The sequence below is a fragment of the Schistocerca piceifrons genome, chromosome 1 (assembly GCF_021461385.2).
Source record: "Schistocerca piceifrons isolate TAMUIC-IGC-003096 chromosome 1, iqSchPice1.1, whole genome shotgun sequence".
NCBI lineage: Eukaryota > Metazoa > Arthropoda > Insecta > Orthoptera > Acrididae > Schistocerca > Schistocerca piceifrons.
In genome coordinates this window covers 976,115,849-976,138,284 of record NC_060138.1, presented here as the reverse complement: position 1 = coordinate 976,138,284, position 22,436 = coordinate 976,115,849, and the positions used below count along the sequence as shown (strand labels likewise).

General features: G+C 39.8%; 1 long non-coding RNA gene across 1 annotated transcript in view; it reads left to right on the top strand.

Annotated features, from left to right (window-relative positions):
* LOC124803641 overlaps positions 1-22,436 on the top strand; it is a 1,814,685-nt gene that overhangs the window by 538,879 nt on the left and 1,253,370 nt on the right. The window lies entirely within an intron of this gene.

The window sequence follows — 22,436 nt, the reverse complement described above, 5'->3', positions numbered from 1 at the left end:
AGTCTTTGCGTCTCAGCAGCAACACCGAAGTTTATTTACTTTGGTGTACATATCATGCAGCCAGCATATACTGCACTAGCAATACGATTTATGAATGTTAGCATACTTCAGATATATAGTAACAGATATGAGTAGGTTATAATGTATTAAAACGTACTTGATTATTTGGTAAGTTCTGGTATTTTCTGATTCAAGAATAGTCGTGAATTTTGTAGGAAATGTGTATTTCACACTGAAACGCCAAAGAAACTGGTGTAGGCATGCGTATTCAAATACAGGGATGTGTAAACAGGCAGAATACGACTCTGGTCGGTGACGCATATATAAGCCAGAAAGTGTCTGGCACAGTTGTCAGATCGATTACTGCTGCTACAATGGCAGGTTATCAAGATGTTAGTCAGTTTGAACGTAGCGTTATAGTCGCCGGACGAGCGGTGGGACACAGGATCTCCGAGATAGCGATGACGTGGATATTTTCCAGTACGACCATTTCATGAGTGTACCGTGAATATCAGGAATCCGATAAAACATCAAATCTCCGACATCGCTGCGGCCGGAGAAATCCTGCAAGAACGGGGCCAACGACGACTGAAGAGAATCGTTCGGAATGACAGAAGTGCAATCCTTCCACAAATTTCTGCAGATTTCAGTGCTGGGACATCAAAAAGTGTCAGCGCCCGAACCATTCAACGTAACTTCATCGATATTTGCTTTGGAAGCCAAAAGCATACTCGTGCACCCTTGATGACTGCACGACACAAAGCTTTACGCCTCGCCCGGGCCCGTCAACACCGACATTGGACTGTTGGTGACTAGAAATATGTTGCCTGGTCGGACGAGTCTCGTTTCAAATTGTATCGGGCGGGTTTACATGTACGAGTATGGAGACAACCTCATGAATCCATGGACACTGTATGTCAACAGGGGACTGTTCAAACTGGTGGACGCTCTATAATGGTGTGGGGCGTGTGCAGTTGAAGTGATATGGGACTCCTGATACGTCTAAATACGACTCTGACAGGTGGCACGTACGTAAGTATCCTGCCGAATCACCTGCATCCATTCATGTCCATTGTGTATTCCAGCGGACTTGGACAATTTCGAGCAGGACAACGCGACACCCCACACGTCCAGAATTGCTACTGTGTGGCTCCAGGAATACATCTGAGTTTAAACACTTTCGCTGGCCACCAAACTCCTCATATAGGAACATTATTGAGCATATTTGGGATGCCTTGCAACTTGCTGTTCCAAAGAGATCTCCACTCCCCGTACTCTTAAGGATTTATGGAAACCCCTGCAGGATTTATGGTGTCAGTTCCCTCCAGGACTACTTCAGACATTAGCAGTGTCCATAACAAGTCGTGTTGCGGCACCTCTGCGTAGTTGTGGGGCCCTACACGGTGTTAGGCAGGTGTATCAGATTCTTTGGCTCTTCAATGTACTTTGATTGGTTTCTTGTACAAAGGTACTGCCTTTTCCTACTTTGGTCGTACGAAAAGAGCATAATTATTAACCTGTATCGCCATATGATGTCGAGTATCACGAACTATTTGGAAAATCTCTTACGTTACCTTATTCAACATCACGGGCGAAATTCCCATGAGACCATGATCTTGCGTAAGAAGGTGTGGAAATGGGTTCGATTACAAGAATTCTCATTGTATCACTGGTAGCCCATCTTTCAGTGTCCCTCTGTCCACTCTTTCTTCCATGCTCCCATACCCTCGCCTCAAGTTCAGGAATGTGGCGGGATACATTAAAATCGAAGTAAGTACTTCTCTTGCGTTTCTTGTTTTGTGTAGGTCGATTTCCTATAGCATTTGGAGGCCTTGCTGCTGTGAAATGAATGAAGAGATTCATCAAATTTCCATACTTGAACAGCTAAACATGCCTCCGCACTATGTTCACAAAATGAATATTGGTTAGGTGTAGGGGACTGATGGAACACTTAACGAGTCAGACATGATCAATAACTTGTTCAGCCCCACCGGCTTGACCAATTGGAGGGCTTCAGTGATAACTACAGCTTCTGTGGTGGACACAGACGTGATCTGGCTGAGTATGTACAACTTTTCTGCTTGGAGATCACAATAAAGGAAATCTCTATCGCCATACAACTGATCACTACAACTACACAACTGTCTTGAATACATTCATATTCATAATGTTCGAGGACTTACTGTCAGGCAGCATATTCTAAACATAGATTTGAAGATGGACTGTCGTGTGTCTGAGGTCACCATCACGTATAGCACACCACAGATAGTAGAAGGTGGCTGGGTTTGTTGAACAAGAGGTCAGCATGTGGTGAAAAGATTAGATGAAAGCAACAGCCATCTCTGGGGAATTCTCCACACTGATCGTCAACGTTCCTAAATTTCTAATATTTCGACGCTGCAGCAGACCTCGGTCTGTAATCCAAGGTGGTGCTGAAGCGGATCAGTATTTCAGATTTACCATCCACTGTGCCATGGCAAGTTACTCTTCCCATGAGGGCTTCATTAATAACGGGCTTATGTATGACCACAGAATAACTCTTGCTTAACACAAATAAATACATTTCAGAATAGATTTGTACTTAACGTGCAGTTTATTTTTTATTTATTCGTATGGCTAGGGCCCCCCGTCGGGCAGACCGTTAGCCGGGTGCCGGTCTTTCAACTTGAAGCCACTTCGGCGACCTGCAGTCCATGAGGATGATGATGAGGACAGCACATCATCCACTCCCTTGGCGGGGAAAATTCCCCGACCCAGCCGGGAATCGAACCCGGTTCCAGAGGATTGACAATCTGTCACGCTGACCACTCAGCTATCGGGGGCGGACATCGTGCAGTAAAACATTCGAAAGTTTGTTATACTCTTTGAATTACTTACTCATTCAATGGATCAACAGAGTCGTCCTCCTGTAAAAGTGTCTACTTCGTAATACTTATAGAGCTTTTCTTTTCTGTTACGTTGCGACTTCTGGTTACACATCGAGTGTACTCCAATACGAAATTACTAAGATATATTAAAGTTTAACGGTTCCTGATCTACAGACAGCGCATTAAAACCCAGAAGTGGAGATCTAACGAAATTTTCATAGAATTCACACGCATTCAGGTCCACAGAAAACTGAAATCAGAATGGTCATGAAGCACCCACCAACGACACTAATTATCTCGCACATAGATTTATTTCTGTATGAGTAGACTCAACTTGTCCATCATGCTCGGTGGAAACGCAGGCAAAGCTCTTAACGAGGACTGTGGAAGCTGGGAATTTTATCGAATGTGGACAAGCGATTATGGTCTCTGCTAGTAACCAGTATCAATCCTCTTACGTTGATGTCTCTACATGTAAAAAATTCAAACGCACGCCGCGATTTAGACTATGGGCAACACTGGATAAGCTGATTTAGCGGAAGTAGGAGTTAAATTTAAAATTACCGCATTAGAATGTTGCCAGTGACAGTTCATCAATGTAGGTGTATTGCTAACCTGTTACTTCTGATTGGTAATGGATACTTAATCTTGTGTGACACAGAGTTATTTGGGTTTGGTTGACCTTGGTGTGTAGTATTAAATTTGATACTGAATTTTCTCGTGAGCTGCTGAGCTGAACATGTATGAGGGCCGTAATTATTAAGAATGCAAGGTGTCCAGGTAGTAAAACTTTTCTTCGAAATTTTATAATATTATAATTTTGTGTTCATATTAAGAATGCAAGGTGTCCAGGTAGTAAAACTTTTCTTCGAAATTTTATAGTATTATAATTTTGTGTTCACTTTATGGTCACGTAATACGGAAAAGAATGCAAACGTTATTTCAGAATGTGGACTGGGTAAAACTATTGAAGGGAGACAGATGATTTTGGAATTCCGTAGTAGGTTTCATAAGGCGATCACGTTGTTGTAAAATCTCAGGATAAGACGACCTACCTCAGATTGATTATAAAGCGCGACATACATCATCTGAGTGTACATAATTGCTAAATGTTTGAGAATGAAATTATGAGCTTCAAAGCATATGCATGTGCCGACCAAGGGCCGGAACATACGTTATTAGCACGAGAAATCTATTAAAATTCAAGACGACATAAAGTTTTGAATATCTGCAGTGTAACACAGAATAACACAAAGTGGAAATTTTCCAAACCGATTGTGGATGGTACAAATTAGTACGGAAATACACTCAGTAGATAATCAGTTAAAGAAGGACTGAATTAAGGCAGGAAAAAATACTACAGGTGCAGCAAAAGGAGAGATATTAAATCAGTGCGTAAATTGGTAAACACTCCAACCCTGTCAGTGAGAGAATATCATGTAGGAAACTGAGATGCAAAGCTAGGAGGAAGGTTTCTTAAGAAAGAAATTAAATGGAAATGCAAACATGCTAGCCTTAATATATGAGAAATATTTTAAAGATTGAGAAGCAAAAGATCGTAGGAAAAAGATTTGAGTACGTGGTGGTGGTGGTGGTTAGTGTTTAACGTCCCGTCGACAACTAGGTCATTAGAGACGGAGCTCATGCTCGGGTTAGGGAAGGATTGGGAAGGAAATCGGCCGTGCCCTTTCAAAGGAACCATCCCGGCATTTGCCTGAAGCGATTTAGACAAATCACGGAAAACCTAAATCAGGATGGTTGGAGACGGAATTGAACCGTCGTCCTCCCGAATGCGAGTCCAGTGATTTGAGAACGTGTATAGTTGGAAACTGTGATGTAAACTCTGTACTATTAAGAAATGTTCCAGAGTACCATAGAAGAGAAAGGAGAAGGTAGTGGAGAAATAGGCACCCTTTATGTAGTCAGAGTTTGACAACACAATGAATGATTTGTTCTCATACAAGTTTACAGCCGTCGCTGGTACGCATTCGGAAATACTGAAATTTATCATATGTGTGTAAAATATACTTTTAGCTGACATCAGAAGCTGGAATATCTTGGAATGAATTGCCTATTTTCCACATAACGTAGCATGACGACAAACAAAGAGGAATGTGATACACAGCTGTGGGAGGATAAGATTCACTTGCTTATCACCAAATAAGGAAAAGTCACAGTGCTAGAATAAATGAAAGACTCCGCCGTTATAAGAGATAGTAATATATTCGGTAGCCAAATAAAGTATGAGATCAAAAACAGACTGGCTCAGCCGAAGAAACATCATTGAATAAAACTCTATACTTGCCTCCAATATTTCATTTCGGGAAAAGGTTCCCGATATAGCAAGTCCGGATCTTAGCGTTGTATTGACATGAAATGAAGAAAAAATGCCAAATGGCTCTGAGCACTATGGGACCTAACATCTGAGGTCATCAGTCCCCTTGAACTTAGAACTACTTAAACCTAACTAACCTAAGGACATCACACACATCCATGCCCGAGGCAGGATTCGAACCTGCGACTGTAGCGGTCGCGCGGTTCCAGACCGAAGCGCCTAGAGACCTTGGGAAATGGAGAGAATAATAAACCGGAAGCTTTTGAAATATAGTGCTACAGAAGAATGTAGGATTTAGGTGGCCACGTAAGGTACTAAAGAAAGACAAGCTCAAAGCAGTAACTAGGAATTCGGTTTATACGGAATTGAAAAGAAGGGAAAATTTAGTAGGACGTATGCTACGGCATCGAGATAAGTTTACTAGGTGCTGTAAGTAGTAGTACTAGGACGAAGTATAGAATCAGACAAAGGCCAAAATATTCCAAACATTTTAAATGACTGATGGGTGTAGTAGTTAGGTAGAGGCGGAAACGTAAAACGATAACTGACAGAAAATCAATAGAAAAACTGACGACATACAAATCACACTTTCAAAATACATTCATTTTCAAGCCTTTACTGTTTGTCATCATAACTTAGCAGTGATGCGTGTCTCACAATATTCCCCTAAATTCTCGTTGTAGTACTTCTGAGAATTTTATGCCGTCGCAGTTATTCTCTCTCAAGGAAGCCGTGTATCTAGCACAAAGGGCGAGTAACGTGATTTTACTTTTTCTTATTTACCATTTTCTTGATCGCGTTTGGTGTATTTATGATAATTAACCGATTTTACTATAACACGGATTTTATCATCAGAAGACGTATCCTTTTGCGAAAGTCAAAAGGTAAGTCGTCACGCAGTACTGGACGTAGAAACTTAAAAATCATATAAAGGATGTAATTTTATCGAAGTCGATCACATGCTCCAATTTAATGTTTACTAGCTTCATCGAGCACGAAGTTAATTTTAAATCATTATAACACGGAGCATTTAAGGTTTAGGGTTCGACATTATCAGTATGGACAGATATAACAATATTCGTAAAAGTGCATCGAATGACACAGGCTGAGGCCTGCATACTACTTTCAGAGGCATCTGCCATGGTACACAATACGTTTTTATATGAGACGTTGTACCACTATGCCTTTAGGAATTATGTCCAAACAAACATGATAGTTTTCTGGGTATAGTCGCTGATGAATACAGCGCTTCGGCCACTGTTGCAGAGGCCTTCCTCAGGTTGACAGAGCCCAGTTTCATCAGTGATAGTTTATGTAAAATTTGACACGCACCCATACCTCGAAAGTTTCATGTTAATAGACTCTGGCAGTGGAAGACGACGCAGTGATGAGCCCAAAATACGACGGGGTAAACAACTGCTGACATGCCCAAGTTCTAAGCAGTTATGAAAACTGATCTGTATTTGACTGACTCGAACCATTTTTAATAACGAGCAACTTATGTATAATGAACTGCGGTCAGCATAAAAAATACTAGCCATATGGATATGAAAACGAAACTACAGCTTAAAATATACTCGTTAAAGTACAGTTATGAGACTACCACCAAACAGATCCATAGTTACAGTCTATAATGTGCTGTAATTACCTTTGAGCGTGTTTTTGGGGGCCACACATGAGGTAAATGTTTGTACATAAGGTAACCACATGACCCATGTAATTATTAACCGACTCTCCACAGGTGAAACTGTTCCTAAGTAGTTGTAATGTTGGCATTTTCTAATAGTCCCAAGCAGTGGAAAGATATCTGAAAACACGACAGTGTCTTACGACACAAAATTACAGTTCTATTTAATGATTACTCACGGTCCGAAACATTCTGATTATCATGGCGAGTACTCCTCCGTTACTTCATATCCAGCGGTGCTAATGAAGTAAGACCACACTTAATAAAGTTCAATTATTTTGAACAATTAGTTGAACAGTCCACTAGAAATGTGAATGAGTGCAAAAACATACTTGCCTCTTAGCAGCTAATAAACCTGACGAAAAAGAGAGCATCACAACAGTTTAGCAGCTAATAAACCTGACGAAAAAGAGAGCATCACAACAGATGCGGGGATTAATTATCGCAAGGTTGTTGCGGCTAGCTCACAGAAATAAGTGATCAAACAAATTACTCTTGAATGCATTATGGGAACAGCAGTGATCAATGTCTTATAAATAATTACTATTAAAAACAGTCTTGACCACAATTTATTTAATAAGGTGACCGGTTTCGACCACTACTGTGGTCATCTTCAGACCATTGAGTAGGAACCTCTTTGTTGGGGAATCACTACTAGTGATTCTCCAACAAAGAGGTTCCTACTCAATGGTCTGAAGATGACCACAGTAGTGGTCGAAACCGGTCACCTTATTAAATAAATTGTGGTCAAGACTGTTTTTAATAGTGATCAAACAAATAACAAAGGAGTGTAATTTTTTTGCATTTAAAAATTTAATTTAATACAATCACCAGTTTCTTTCTTCAGTGGCCATTTTGTATGTTAAAGGAAAAATTATGTAAGGCACTACACACATTTATTTGTTTATGATCCAACTATTTCCTAGAATACCTAGTGGAATAATGTAACCGTGACAATCCTCAATGGTTCTGCCTCCCATTTGCCGATAACACAACAGGTGGCCAGTATGTCTCGCTCAGAAATGTTGATCGTGAAGCTCTCCGTCATTTGATCTACGAATAGCTCATACAATGAAATTATTCTGTCATATTACAAAAATTAATGAAATGCTTTTAAAAAACGTACTGGGAGACATCACATCAATTCTGTTGTAACACTGCACTTCGAATAATCATTGCTATTAGCACTTTGCTGAGTTACAGTCCAGAATTTCATAGCTCTATATTTTATCGTGCTGAAGTTAGTTACTTATTTGTGAACTGAATTTACTTATTTGTGAATTTACCTTTTAAGTGAGGGTAATGTTTGCACATGCTGTCGTTGAGGTCCCCATCAGAAACAGCTGCACATGGAAGGTCCCAAGGCAAGAGAGGCCACTCGGAGTCTGTAACCTGAGAGAATAAGTATCCCGAAGAACATCGCATAGGATATGCGTATCTCAGCAGCCTGCGTGAACCGTGGCTGCGTCTTGTTTATTTCTGAAAACCCTCTTCAGCATCCCCTATCCCCTTACCTCGAATACAAAACTCACGTATCACAACAATATACCGTAGCGAACTCGGTGTTTTTCTCAAAAACACATAGACATATCATTCAAAATTTCACACAAAAGAGTCATTTTTATGTGTGTGATGTCTTCGATGTTGCCAACATAATGGTTAAAAACGCCATTGAAGTGAGTAGTTGCAGCTAGAGAGTGCAGCAAAACCACGTACACAATTTTGTACAGTTATCAAGGAGACAAAGATAACATTATTATTATGTGACGCAAATCAGGCAGGTGCGCCGTTTCCTCGCTAGGAATCCGTGAAGGATCTTATGCTGTATTTCCCTTCGGCCAACGTTTGCAGTTGTTATGACTGTTTCGTGTGCTACATGTTGACAATGGAATTTTATAAACAGCAGAGTTACATCCTACATCCAGGAAGGGTAAGTTTTCCCTGCTGTTAGCAGTGTTCACGTCGTTTAATAAATAATTAAATGTTTAATTTTTGGTACAGGCTAGGATTGCACTATTGATTTATTTAGTCGTAATGATCACAAAGTTACTCTACGGGACCACTTCGGCGTTTTTGAGACTATCAAGTGTACCTCCGCTCATGGTATTACAGGTATAATATTATTTCTTATATTTACATTAGTTTTTATCACTAAGTATGGTACATAGTGCTCACGTCTTGGCTGATATGATGCGGTCCATTTTACATCTTTGAGTGTAAGTATCAGCTGTCTGTCTGTTATCTTACGATCACGTTATTTTTATTTGTGTAACGACGGTAAAACTGTTTTTGACAGCTCCGAGTCCAGCGATGCTATATGTTTACAACGGAAATCAAACTTCGCGGAAAATCAGTGACTACGTTTAATTTCCAGAAACAGTATTTTATAATTTTACGTACATAACAAATGGCCTATTGTTTTTTTGTCGTGATAGTTTATTCTTTTTCTTTTATAATATCAATATCAATAAGATTTTTCTCTTCTGGGTATTTATCTGCGTAAGTGTAAATTTCCGTTTTCTCCCAAAATTCGCACATGACATCATTTACGAAGAAACAGATCTTACACGTAATAATACCTGGAAAATTTTGTTCACCATAAAACTAAAAGGATAAATTATCACAACAAACGCAAACAATAAAACATTTATTGTTTACATAAAACCCAAAAATATTTTCTCTGAAAATGAAATGATCGTATGGCATTTTTATTTTTTTTATTTTTATTTATTTATTTTTGCTGAAGAGGCTGCCTACACAAGGCAATGACTATTCAGCAGCCACAACAGACGTGTCTGGGAGTTGGAAGATCCAAAAGCAGCTGGTGCGTTCCACCACCAATGTTCCACCATCAACAGAGATTTATCCTAAAGATGCGGGCTGGTATAATTCACAGCCATGTTATCAGACCGTATCTTCTGCTTGACACGCTGAGTGTGGAGAAAATTATCATATCTTACTCCGCGAAGTAATACCAGAAATGTTGGAGAATGTACCGCTAGCAGTTAGGGAACGATTATAGCTCCAGCGTGACGGGATGCCACAGCACTTTGCAGTTGACTTCAGAGAACATTAAGAGAACGATTCCCCGATTGCTGGATTGGGAGATATATGCCAACACGTTCACTCACCCTTATTCCTATGGATTTCGTTTTGTAGGAGGGAGATGAAAGTTTCGTTGTGGGAGACACCGACAGACATTACAGAACAGCTGGTTGCCCTTTTGGCTAAAGCTGCAGCCATTATTAGTGAAACGCCTAGTTGTTTTGATCGTGTTACACAATCATTAGCATGCAGACGCCAGTTGTGCATTAGTTCAAACGGGCCATTTTAGCAACATCTCTAAACCAAAATTCATCACTCAGTAGTATGATCAGCGTCTCTTAACGTCACTAGTGTCATAAGTTTCATAATTTCTTTTTTATTATACGCTCTATAAATGTCACGTGCACAGTTCGTTATAGGAGAGATGAGTGGCTAACAATTACTTATGAACAGGGTTCTGAGAAAGAGTAGTGCACTTGTAAACCAGAGCGCGTGTATAACGCTTCTTCGCCGGCCGGAGTGGCCGAGGGGTTCTAGGCGCTTCGGTCTGGAACCGCGCGACCGCTAAGGCCACAGGTTCTAATCCTGCCTCGGGTATGGATGTGTGTGATGTCCTTAGGTTAGTTACGTTTAAGTAGTTCTAGGTTCTAGGGGACTGATGACCTCAGCTGTTAAGTCCCATAGTGCTCAGAGCCATTTGAACCATAACGCTTCTTCTTTTTTTTCTGCACTTCAAGGCTTAGAAACTTGTGACTGTTCCGTCTTCACATTCTACTGTGACCTCATCTGGATCTTTGTGGGCCCTTTCTTCCTCTTGGCTGGTACAGCATAGCCAACTTGAGATTTTCTGTGTGCTTATTCTTAGGAGGTGACTTTTGTATAATCTTATCATTAATATCATAATATTCCTAAAATCTTCATTCCTTGTACGGTCTCCACTGCTAACACCTGTCTCTCTTCTAAGAAGTCTCATTTCTCCTGCTTGTATTCTGCTTTTATCGCTGTCTCTGTGGATCCATGACTCACTTCCATACAGCTATTAAGGTGTAGCAATTGTTTTATAATATTTTAATTTTGCTTACTTCTGTATTCTGTTCTAGAATGTTTTTCTAATCATTTCCCATATTTTTGTTTGTTTTTTTACAATATGCTCCATTACACACTACTGACAATGTTTTGTATATATGTATGTGTGTGTTGTATGGTGATGATACTGAGAGAAAGGAGAGGGTGAAACTGGGTACCGGCAGGCAGCTGACTCCTTACGACTAACTCCAAGGGTTCCGCCAAGTTAACGTCCCCATCCGACGGACTGATCACTACCAACAGTTTCATCTGCCCTCACTTCATGACTGAGGACAGGTCTGGTGTTTGAATCAGGACGTTGGCACAAAGTCTAGTGATCAGGAACATTACACCACCACCTCTCAGCCCCTTGTCGTTGAAACACTGACACTGAAAATTTTTCCATCAGCAGGATTGGGACCAGCTTACCCCCGAGTCGAGTGCCCCCACACAAGCGTGCGTTAGCGACCTTGGTCATCATTCGGCATATTGACTGATACTTGCTAATCTTGGGTTCCATATCCTTGTCCATGTCATAGCTTACATCGCATCCTAATAATGCCCACGCAGTTATTCTTTGGCCAGTCACAGAGTGCCGCTCAAGTGTTTGGGATCGCAACCGGGAGGGATGAAACGAAAATTTCGAAACAATTAGGATGTGTGCCGATATGTGTGATATGGCTGGTTCCATCATTAACAGAGTAGGAAAATGCTGTGTGAACGTAGATAGCAATCCTTGGAAGAAAGAAAAGGTTTTCGCCGGACTGCGTTGGTGATTTTAGAGAACTAGCGTTTGTTTGCTGCAGCCTTCAGAACGGTTCTGCTGCTCCTAACGTCCATATAGTGCAAGGACAGTAAGAACAAAGTGAGGGAGATTAGAATTCATACACAGGAATACAGAAAACGACTTTTCCATAGCACCGTATGCCAGTGAATGGGACGACTAGCAGTGGTTCAGATTACCCTCCGCTATGCACTGTAAGTGGATTTAGGTATTTCTATGTAGATATACACAGAATGGAGGAATATCATCTCATGGGACGCAGGAGAAGACGAGCCCACAACTCAAGATTAGTCTTGTTGCTTGGGAACGTCTCCTTTTAACAAGTATGCAAGACTGTGCTTAAACTGACACACAATATTTTTTAGCGCAACGCAATCTGACTTTCAAAAATCTCTGTAAAAGAATGGCCCTGACTAACATTAACCTATACCTTTTTTCAAATCACTTACCTCACCAAAAATTTTGGTTACTCGCACAACTGCAATACAGCGAGCGCCACTACTGCCAGCTAAATAAAAGATTCAAACTACTGAAGGCACTAACTACTGATAGGCATGGTTAGCATATGAAAGATTTTGATAGAGAACAAACAATGTATTTACCTTAGTAGTCATAATATATATAGCAGTTCATGACATCCAGTCTTACAAATTTCAAAACTCCGCCATCTCTCTCCCCACATCCACCACTGCTGGCGGCTCACCTCCAACTGCGCAACGCTACGCGCTGTTCACATCCAGCTGCCCAACACTACAATGGCAGACAACAATGCAAACTAGCCACAGACTGCACACAGCACAGCCAGTGATCTTCATACAGAGCGCTACGTAACGTTGCCAATAAGAAAACATAAACAGCCTACTTACATAGCCCCCATGCTCCCCACAAAAAAATTTACAAATTGTTTTGGGCAGTGGCCAATAACGATTTGATAAAATTTTTCATAATTACAATAGTAAAGATATCAAATGCACACACTTATTGATACAATGTTGGTCAAAAGCTAAAATTTTCTCACAGTCCATAAAGACAGTCCTGATCGTTCATCACAGTAAAATAGCAGTGTTTTTCTCAAAGTCTGAGAAGTAGAAGAAAATGCACAAGGAAGTAGTGGATTTCCATGCAGTCTAGAAGAAGTAGTGTTGTCCTTCCAACGAAAAGACAGTGCTGACTCTTGACATGCAGACAGGTAATGGGCCACAACAGAGCAAACCCACCGCAGAGTCAGTCGAAGTTTTGAAGAATATTGGTAGGTAGGTCATCACAGAGTGGACTCACTGTAGTCCTGGTAGAGATTACGGTATTGGTGGGCCACCAGAGGTGCAGACCCACTGTAGTCCTGGTAGAGATTGTGGTATTGGTGGGCCACCAGAGGTGCAGACCCACTGCAGTCCTTGTAGAAATAATGGTACTGGTGAGTCAGCAAAGATGTAGACCCACTGTAGTCCTTGTAGAGATGGCCAGCAGCCATCTGCTGCGACTGTGCAGGTGCACAATCACCATCGAAGAGTCTTGCAGACAATATAGGAAGTCCATAACCACCACTTGTGCACTCACAAAGTTTTTGGAATTGTCCTTAGAACCAGCAATGCTGTTATCCAGTCCCTTGCTGAATTTTTAACACACGTGCAAACACTAACAGTCCCTACTTCTCACATATTGTCCATATACTATGACCAACAGAAACGTGTGCAGTGAAATGGAACTTACAAGTTACTTAATTTGATGAACTGGTGTCAATTACAGTTTTATAACATAAGAATACAATTACAAAGGTACAAAATAGATCATTAAAGAACATAACAATACAGATAACATTTGTAGTACAGGCTTTACAAAAGGATCGAAATAACATATACATAAGTGTTACAGGAATTATGACATAAGTTCATACATAAAAGATCAGAATAACTTTTGAAACATCAACTTCACACATGAGCATTAAAACAAAACAGAATAAATAATGTCTAAACATCTTTACAAAGAAAATAACATATTATTAGAAAAATTCCACAACATAACTCATATCAGCTAAACACATAAAGACAGGAAAAACACAAATATACAAGAGTACACAAACATATAGCAGAATAACACAAGAGGGAAGGGCAGGGTTTGTTTCAGTGTAACATTTTGTATTGCTCCAACCTAAAACTTCATTCCATAGATCTTTCGTCTTATTTCAACATTTGTTTCCACCAAAAAAATCCTATCCAAGCATGCTTTCTGTATTTTTATGTTCACATATTTCTCACCTCATTATTTATTTTCCATTATCTTACCTCATCATTTATTTCCAAGAAAATCCTACCTAAACCTGTTGCCCCTAAACGCTATTTTTTCGCTCATATCCTCTTTCAAAATACTTTTTTGGCCAATCCATTTTCTTATAGCTTCTCAATGCATTTCTTCCAATTCATCACAACTCGTTCTCTCAAATAGCCTACCCCATCTTAAGCTAACTTAAATCTACTGAGCTCAGGTGCTAAACTAAGGAACGAGGCAATGCAGCAGAACAAAACAATTACCACAAACAGCAATGATAAAAAATACAAATGGCAAAGCAACCAGCATAAATTAGCAAAGCAAATGCAATATTACAACTAATATAAGGCAATGCGCAGCAAACAAGAAAAATAAATTCGTAGCAAAACTGGCTTAACAGAGTAATGTACAGTGAAATTTAGTAGCACTATACCTGGCAAACAGCAGCAGCAAATGCAATAACTTATATCTAAACAAGACATAGCTCAAGCAGAAAAAATATTACACTAAAAATGGCCATGTCTAATACCTATGTCACATCTTAATACTAGAGTGATGCATCACAAAAATTTACTCTGCAAAAAAGTTACCAGGTCATTAAAAAATTATTTATGCAATTCCTGTGAAGGGAAATGTCTATTTGTGCTCCCTTTTCTAAGAAAGTATATGAGAAACGTATTCTTTACTGGGTCTGTAGACAGAAAATAGTGATATTAGTACATCTATTAAATTTTATAATAACCAATGCTGCAGTGCAGCTAGAAACTAGATATTAAAGAAAATGAGCAAATATGTACAAAGGAAGGCATGAAACATCATTCATTAGCCATATGGCATTTCATAAGGTAGTAAAAAAAATCTCTCAACTAGAAAGACAGTAGTCATAATCAGGTGTATAGACATAAAATATTTCTCGTCATTTCATTAGACATTTCAGTAAATATCATAACTTAAGAGCTCCACAGTGTTATCATACATTTTCAAGTTTGAGCGTGTCGTATTTTGCGATACTTTCTACAAAGGAATGTCAATAGCGAGGATAATGGCCCCTATTTTTTTTTCACCTGTGCCTCTGAAAGGCACACACAAATGGCTTTTTTCCAGGCGATTGTCGCGCAGCTGGGTGCCCACGACGCATTACTTGTAGGTGGTCACTTAACTTTCTTACCGAAATATTTACGACACCAGTTTGCACTACAGTGACAGTCTCATATACAAATAAAATTTCACAAACCGAGAAATTACAGTAGAAAAGTGTAGAAACAAAATCCTATAAATATAACAGTGTCCAAAAAATTTTCGACAGCATTGTAATACATTCACGCATGTACACACATTTCATAATTCTTAAAGTATGATTCTTGGTTTCCAACATCCTTTTTCACATATCAGAGACCCTAACCACTGTTCATTACTCCTTACTTTATTACACATATACATATACTTCTTCAATATTTCATCATAATAAATACGTAGCATAATCAGATTCCTCATATAGCATCAGCTTATTGATCATAAACATACCTCTGCAGCATAATACACATCATCGTCGTAATAATAACACCATAACATCTCAGTCAAATCTCAAAATCGTTGTAGCTTCCTCCAATAATTTCAAAACCTAAAAAAAAATTCTCTGCTCATTTCAATAGTGTCATCTACCTCAAACGTACTTTAAAAATCATGATCCCATACCAAATACATCATTCAAAGCTCTCATAGCATCACAATGGTTCCAAAAAAATATGAACAATTCACAAAGTACAGACAAAATACAATTTCATAAGTGTGAAGTTATCCACATGTGTAATTGTGTAAACATGTGTCACTGATGTAGTAAAAAAATGTTTATCTCTAAGTTAAATGATCAGATAGCTGTGTAATGTGTGTTAGAGGAATATGGTACCGATGTGTAAAGTTGTATAAGCAAATACCATATTAGCTAGGGCTTCTTGTGCTTGACACACACATGGTGCACAAAGTAAGTGTGTACCCCCCCCGAGGATTAATGTAATTATACCCTCAGGTGTTACAGATTACAGCAATGGAATGAAATGTATCACGGAAAACTTTCTTTGTAATTCAAAAATCTTGAAAAATAACATGGTTTAAGTACAAAATTAATCACTCAAATGCATGTCCTGTAGCGCTAAATGTGCGTCTTGCTGTAAGATAATTCTGTGGAAGTGTCGTAGTTATCGTCCTCTGTAAGCAAATTTCTGCTGAAGTCAATGTACTTACCTCATCATAAACGAAAGTGAAATGCTTTGCGTATAGATATCGTAGTGATTACGTACCTTACCATGATCAAGAAAGGAATTTAATGTAACTTATTGTTGTGCTACGAAAAAGGCTGTCTCATTGTAGCTATACCACAAAAGTTACTACTAAAACATGTTTTACTTTCCAGAATAGTTCAGAAAAACTGTGCAGATATGAAACAGAAACACCACAAAAGCAACAATGTAAATTGTGTCACACATTAGTAGCGTCGTGATATAATCGTGTAGCTGTCAAAGAAACCAAATACTAAGTCATCGGTAATCTCACATAAAGTACTTTAAATAATGTCTTTTCAAGTAAACCAAAATGTTGCATTAAAATCTCATTAACAGTATATGTTCTAAGTATGTAAGCCATATATTCGTTACGTAATCGTGCAACTAACAAGGAAGAATGTACAAATAACAACACTGTGTCGTCTGTTCACCATAACAATGCATTCGTAATTACTTGTCTAAGTTCCCTAGGTTCTTGAATGGATAGTTAACTTTAAAATATAGTTGCATGTTAACAGTTTGTAAGTGTGACAAAGAGTACCAGTAATGTGAAGTGGAAGATTTTATGGAGAAGACTAAGTTAAAAGGCAGATTATCTCTCAGTAATTGGTTTTACACGTGAAATATGGTGTAAACCTCTACTCTTCCTAGTATGCAGAATTTCAGTTTCAACGCAATTATCATGTGGTATATGTCGGTAAGGAATACTGGAATTTATCTCAAGGTTAGCTTATGTTATTTTTCTGAAGCCTAGCCGGCGCATGTGGCTGCCTGCGGTGCGAGTCATTGTCTGTTTCTTTGTTGGCGCGCGTCGTTATTGGGATTTGGAGACCTAACTTCTACAAATTCACCTTGTCGAGAGGGCCCTGCTCTGTTTGAATCCCACCAGTTCTGATGCAATTCAGCTCTGTCGTTACGATCATATCATCTGTCGTCATGTCGGTAGATTCCACAGTTTCTTTCTTGTCGGTCACATGGTGGAGAATTGCTCCCTGAATCGTAACTGCACGCTGAACTGTTGCGTCTGAAGTTATTCTGTTTCCTGTGATAATAATAGTTCTGGTTGCCATAGTGTCTGTTTCTATGATTGTCTCTGTCATATTCATTACTGCAGAAATGCAATCTTTCTCTGTAATTATTACTACTCTGCCAACGGTTGTCATACGGGTGGTGTCTGTTTTGGTCACAATTTACGTTGTAAGAATAGCCTTGTCGTGTATTATTTCTGTCATTGCGGAATTGTGACAGATGTGACCTGTAATTGTTGTGCTCTTGTTTTCGCGTTCCGCAATTGTCAGTGTCAATTTCCAGTTCTTGTAACAGTCCCTGAAAAGCCTCAATGTCGTCTTTGCAACGTCCTGCTAAAATAATGTGTCGTAAATGTTCAGGCAGTATGATTAAGCAAATGCGGATGAGTTCTGAGGGGCTGTATGGGTTTGAAAGATACTGATTCTTATGCAACATGTCTTCAAAATATTTGATAAGACTGGGAAATTCAGATTGTTCGAAACGTTTCATCATTATGATGCTATGTTTTACTCGGTCTTGTGTAGCTTGAGACCAATACGCTGAGAGGAAGGCATGATAGAATTCTCCTTCACTGTGGCAATCGTGAATCACCGATCGCATTCTTACAGCTGGTTCATTCTCTAAATAGCCACACATAAATTCTAACCTGTGCGCCAATGACCAGTTGGGAGGAAAACAATGAGAGAATTGATGAAGCCATGCTTGTGGATGAATGTCGTTGTCAGAATTCTTAAATGTTTTTGAATTTACATGTAGTAATGAACAGCTTATGGTCAAAATCATCGTGTTGGCGAGTCGCACATCGCTCATTGTTACTTCGTTTCGGCGATTCCATCTCGAAATCCAAAGCGCCTTGCCAATTTCTTTCATACTTTCCGAAGTGTCCTGTGTTATTATTTTGTGGTTGTTCCGTATTTCTATGTCCCTCTTCCTGCACTGGAGCGCGAGTGTCCTCTGAAATATGTAATTCTTGTATTACTTGTGCCAACTTACATTGTACTTCCCGGATTTCTATTTTGTACAGTGTATTGATTTGATTTTGATTTTTTTTGAATTTTCTAATTTGTTCATACTCTTCAGTGTCCGTGAGGGCTACAGGTCTTGTGTCATTCAGATCATCATCTACCTTTGTAGATAATTTAGTGAACTGATCTGAAAGTTCGGCTACTTTATCCGATAGTGAAATTATTTCCTCTGTGTGTTTTTGTGAACCAAGTTTCAGATTGTCCATTTGTGTTGAAATCGTATCTACTGTGTACTTTAAGTTTTCCTGAGTTTTTGCAAGTTGTGTAACCGAATCGGTTGATTCAACTGAGTCAATTTTAGCTTGCAAGGTGTCGTAATTTTCATGAACAATAGTTTGCAGTTCTTTTATGGCTGCTTCGTGATTCTGTAATGCATTTTCATGATGCGAAAGAATAGGTTGGAAATGCTCACAAATTTGTGTTTTTACGTCATTACAGACTTTTTGACATTTCGATTCGATTTTATGTAACTCAGTATAAATCTTCACGTGTTTGTTCAAGTGTGGTGTGAAGATTTTATTCCATTCCGTCTAACTGTTGCTGTGTTTGTCTCTGGTGTTGTTCCATTGTGTCTAACTTTTGAAGATTTTGTTCCATTGTGTCTAACTTTTGAAGATTTTGTCCCATTTGTTTCTGATTTTGTTCAAGCGTTGTGTCTAACTTTTGAAGATTTTGTTCCATTGTGTCTAACTTTTGTAGCCTTTGTCCCATTTGTTGCATTAACTGTAATAACAATGCACTGATGTCTGAAACATGTTCCTCAGTGCTATTCGGCAGTGCATTTGAACCGGCAATATTCGCATTTTCAAAAGCAGAAAATATATCTTGATTTATTTGAGAAAACGGTGAGGACGCAAAACCTGAATCTACAGTATTTGCGAGATTGTGTCCTGTCATTTCGGAATCCTGAGGCGAGCTGTTGCCGACCGATCGATCGATAATGCTTCCCTGTTCACTAATTGTTTCACTGTCTACACCATTATTTGCCGCCCGCTCCATTTCCCTATCCACAATTACCAAATTACTACTTTTAATGTCTGTTAATACATTACACAGTGGTGCTGATAAGCTACGCTCGTCGTCACTATTATTTCTCAGTTTACTTTGGAGCCTAGTGTTACGTTTTTCACACACCATTATTGTCGCAATATTTCACACGATAACACAGAAAAGCACAATTTGAAGAGCAAAAATAAGAGAACACAATAACATAGCGCTGAAAAAATATCTAGTTAATTGCAAGCGCAGCTGCGAAATACTTGGTGCAAATTTACATGCATGCCACAACTGTTTTACTGTACAACAATGAAAGACTGCAACTACAAAGGAGATTCTCTCTACAATTACGCGCTAGCAATAAACTAACGCTACACTAATTACACAAACTACAAGACAAAATCAGAAGATTCCAGTGAGGTATCCTCGACTAAGGGTCGACATATGGAACGTCCCCTTTGAACAATTATGCAAGACTGTGCTTAAACTGACACACAATATTTTTTAGCGCAACGCAATCTGACTTTCAAAAATCTGTACAAAAGAATGGCCCTGACTAACATTAACCTATACCTTTCACAAATCACTTACCTCACCAAAAATCTTGGTTACTCGCACGACTGCAATACAGCGAGAGCCACTACTGCCAGCTAAATAAAAGACCCAAACTACTGAAGGCACTAACTACTGATAGGCATAGTAAGGAAATGAAATATTTTGATAGAGAACAAACAATGTATTTACCTTAATAGTCATATATAGCAGTTCATGACATGCAGTCTTACAAATTTCAAATCTCCGCCATCTCTCTCCCCACATCCACCACTGCTGGCGGCTCACCTCCAACTGCGCAACGCTACGCGCTGTTCATATCCAGCTGCCCAACACTACAATGGCAGACAACAATGCAAACTAGCCACAGACTGCACACAGCACAGACAGTGATCTTCATTCAGAGCGCTACGTAACGTTGCCAATAAGAAAACATAAACAGCCTACTTACAGCTTACTCACAAAAATTAGGTTTGGATCTGTACCATTCAGCTGCGAGCGACGGTAGGTTCATATAAAAAAAAAAAAACCACATGACTTCCGAAAGCATACTAGTAAATAAACCACATACGGGCCATTGATGACAGTGGGCTCATTTGGTCCTGTACCACTTGATATTTGGTTCTGCGATAATTTCAAGTCCGTTATCGAGTTACCAAGTTTGTTGACTAACTGAAACTCACGAAATCGTAAATACACTTAAAAAAAGTCTGGTACGGAAGAGCGCCAGTTCGTTACTTGTAAGAGTAACATATATTCAAATGCAAATATAAAATCGATTTATGTGGCATGGTCTCCACGTAGAAGGAAAAGTAACACGGCCTTTTCCAGTCCGCGTGACAAGCGTAGAAATGTATCGTCGCCCCCCTATTCGGTGTTCAGGGTACGGTGATGAGTATATAGAGGTGATAAGCTGGACAGGGCCGCGGTGCCGTCATTGACAAGGGCTCGCGGCCGCGAGTGTACAGTGGGGACTTCATCACGAGGAGAGCAATACGCTGTCAGGGTGCTGTAGGTGGCGTCGTGACGTCGTGTTGTCCGCGGCGACACAGTGCGCTTCGGGTTGATGACAACTTTGTCGATAAGCAGCAGCGAGGCCGCTTGGAGGATAACAGTGTCCTCAGCAACGTCTGAGATCAAAGTGGACGAGGTTCTCAGCGCTCCGTGGCTCCGGGCAGCTACGTTGCGCTACGGCTGATGCATGCTCGTAAATTAGGAAGCGAGCATGTTCAGTCTAAACTTCGATCTCGGATGGCTTCTAAGTGTGTTACTTGTCACTTGGGACTAAGCTGCCACAGAGAAGAAGAAACTGTTAGTAATTTGAGCAGCGTGACAAGTCGGTGTTGATTTGTAGAGGTGGTTGTTGTGTTAGCAGTTGGTGCAATCTTCGCCAGGTTCCTATCGATGGCGCGAAACTCCCAATTTCGGCGATGGCTCCTGCAAAATTATCGTCTTTTCGTGTACATGACATTCAGATCATACATCGATGCACTCAGGGCATAAAATTTTTGGCTACCAGCTCTTCGGTCGTAGTGGCCGTGCGGTTCTAGGCGCTACAGTCTGGAACCGAGCGACCGCTACTGTTGTAGGTTCGAATCCTGCCTCGGGCATGGATGTGTGTGATGTCCTTAGGTTAGTTAGGTTTAATTAGTTCTACGTTCTAGGCAACTGATGACCTCAGAAGTTAAGTCGCATAGTGCTCAGAGCCATTTGACCCATTTGACCCAGCTTTTCTGACTTGTAACTCTGCACCAGTGCATGAACTGCTAGTATTTCTCGTGAAATACAAAGTAGTATTTCGGTTGCTTCAGTCACCTTGTTCATCATTGTTGAAAGCATTGTGCTTGAGACCTGCACATGCCGTTGTCTTCCTTACATGGATGCTATCACTGGTATGATTCTTTCATCGGACTGATTTCATCTCTTGAACTAAACGGAAATTACGCATATTTTAATAAAGCAGGAACACTTTTAGTCAGTATTAATCAACAATTTAGTGATCGTTTAATTCCACACTGTATCACCGTAGCACTACTCTCCTAAAGCTTCTACGCGATAACTGAGTTTCCTTTTCGAGTTGTGCGAACCGTTTCGTTTACTAGATTTCCATTTTATCAGCATCATTTATAGTGAACTTTTTCTAGCTGTTTCATGAACTCTAAGGTGGGCTAAAGTTGTATAGTTTAGTACCACTTATTACATAGAAGTATACGCCGCAAAGGTATTTGTTGGCAAAATTTCAGCTCTTAAAGAGCGCAATAGCATTATCCATTATAAACTACCATTTGAAGAACACCATGTGTATCCTCATTGAACGAAAAGTATTGTATTTAGCTCGTAGCATTTAACTTGAAATACAAGCAACTTAATTACAGTGATTGTTGTAATAAGGCGCGCACAAGCAGGATTCTGTAGTGAGCCATTATCTACACTTCAGAAGGCAAGAAACATTCCTGATAGCTAGCAGTGTAATTCCCAGCTTTAAACTGCGAAGCGTTTACCGGTGC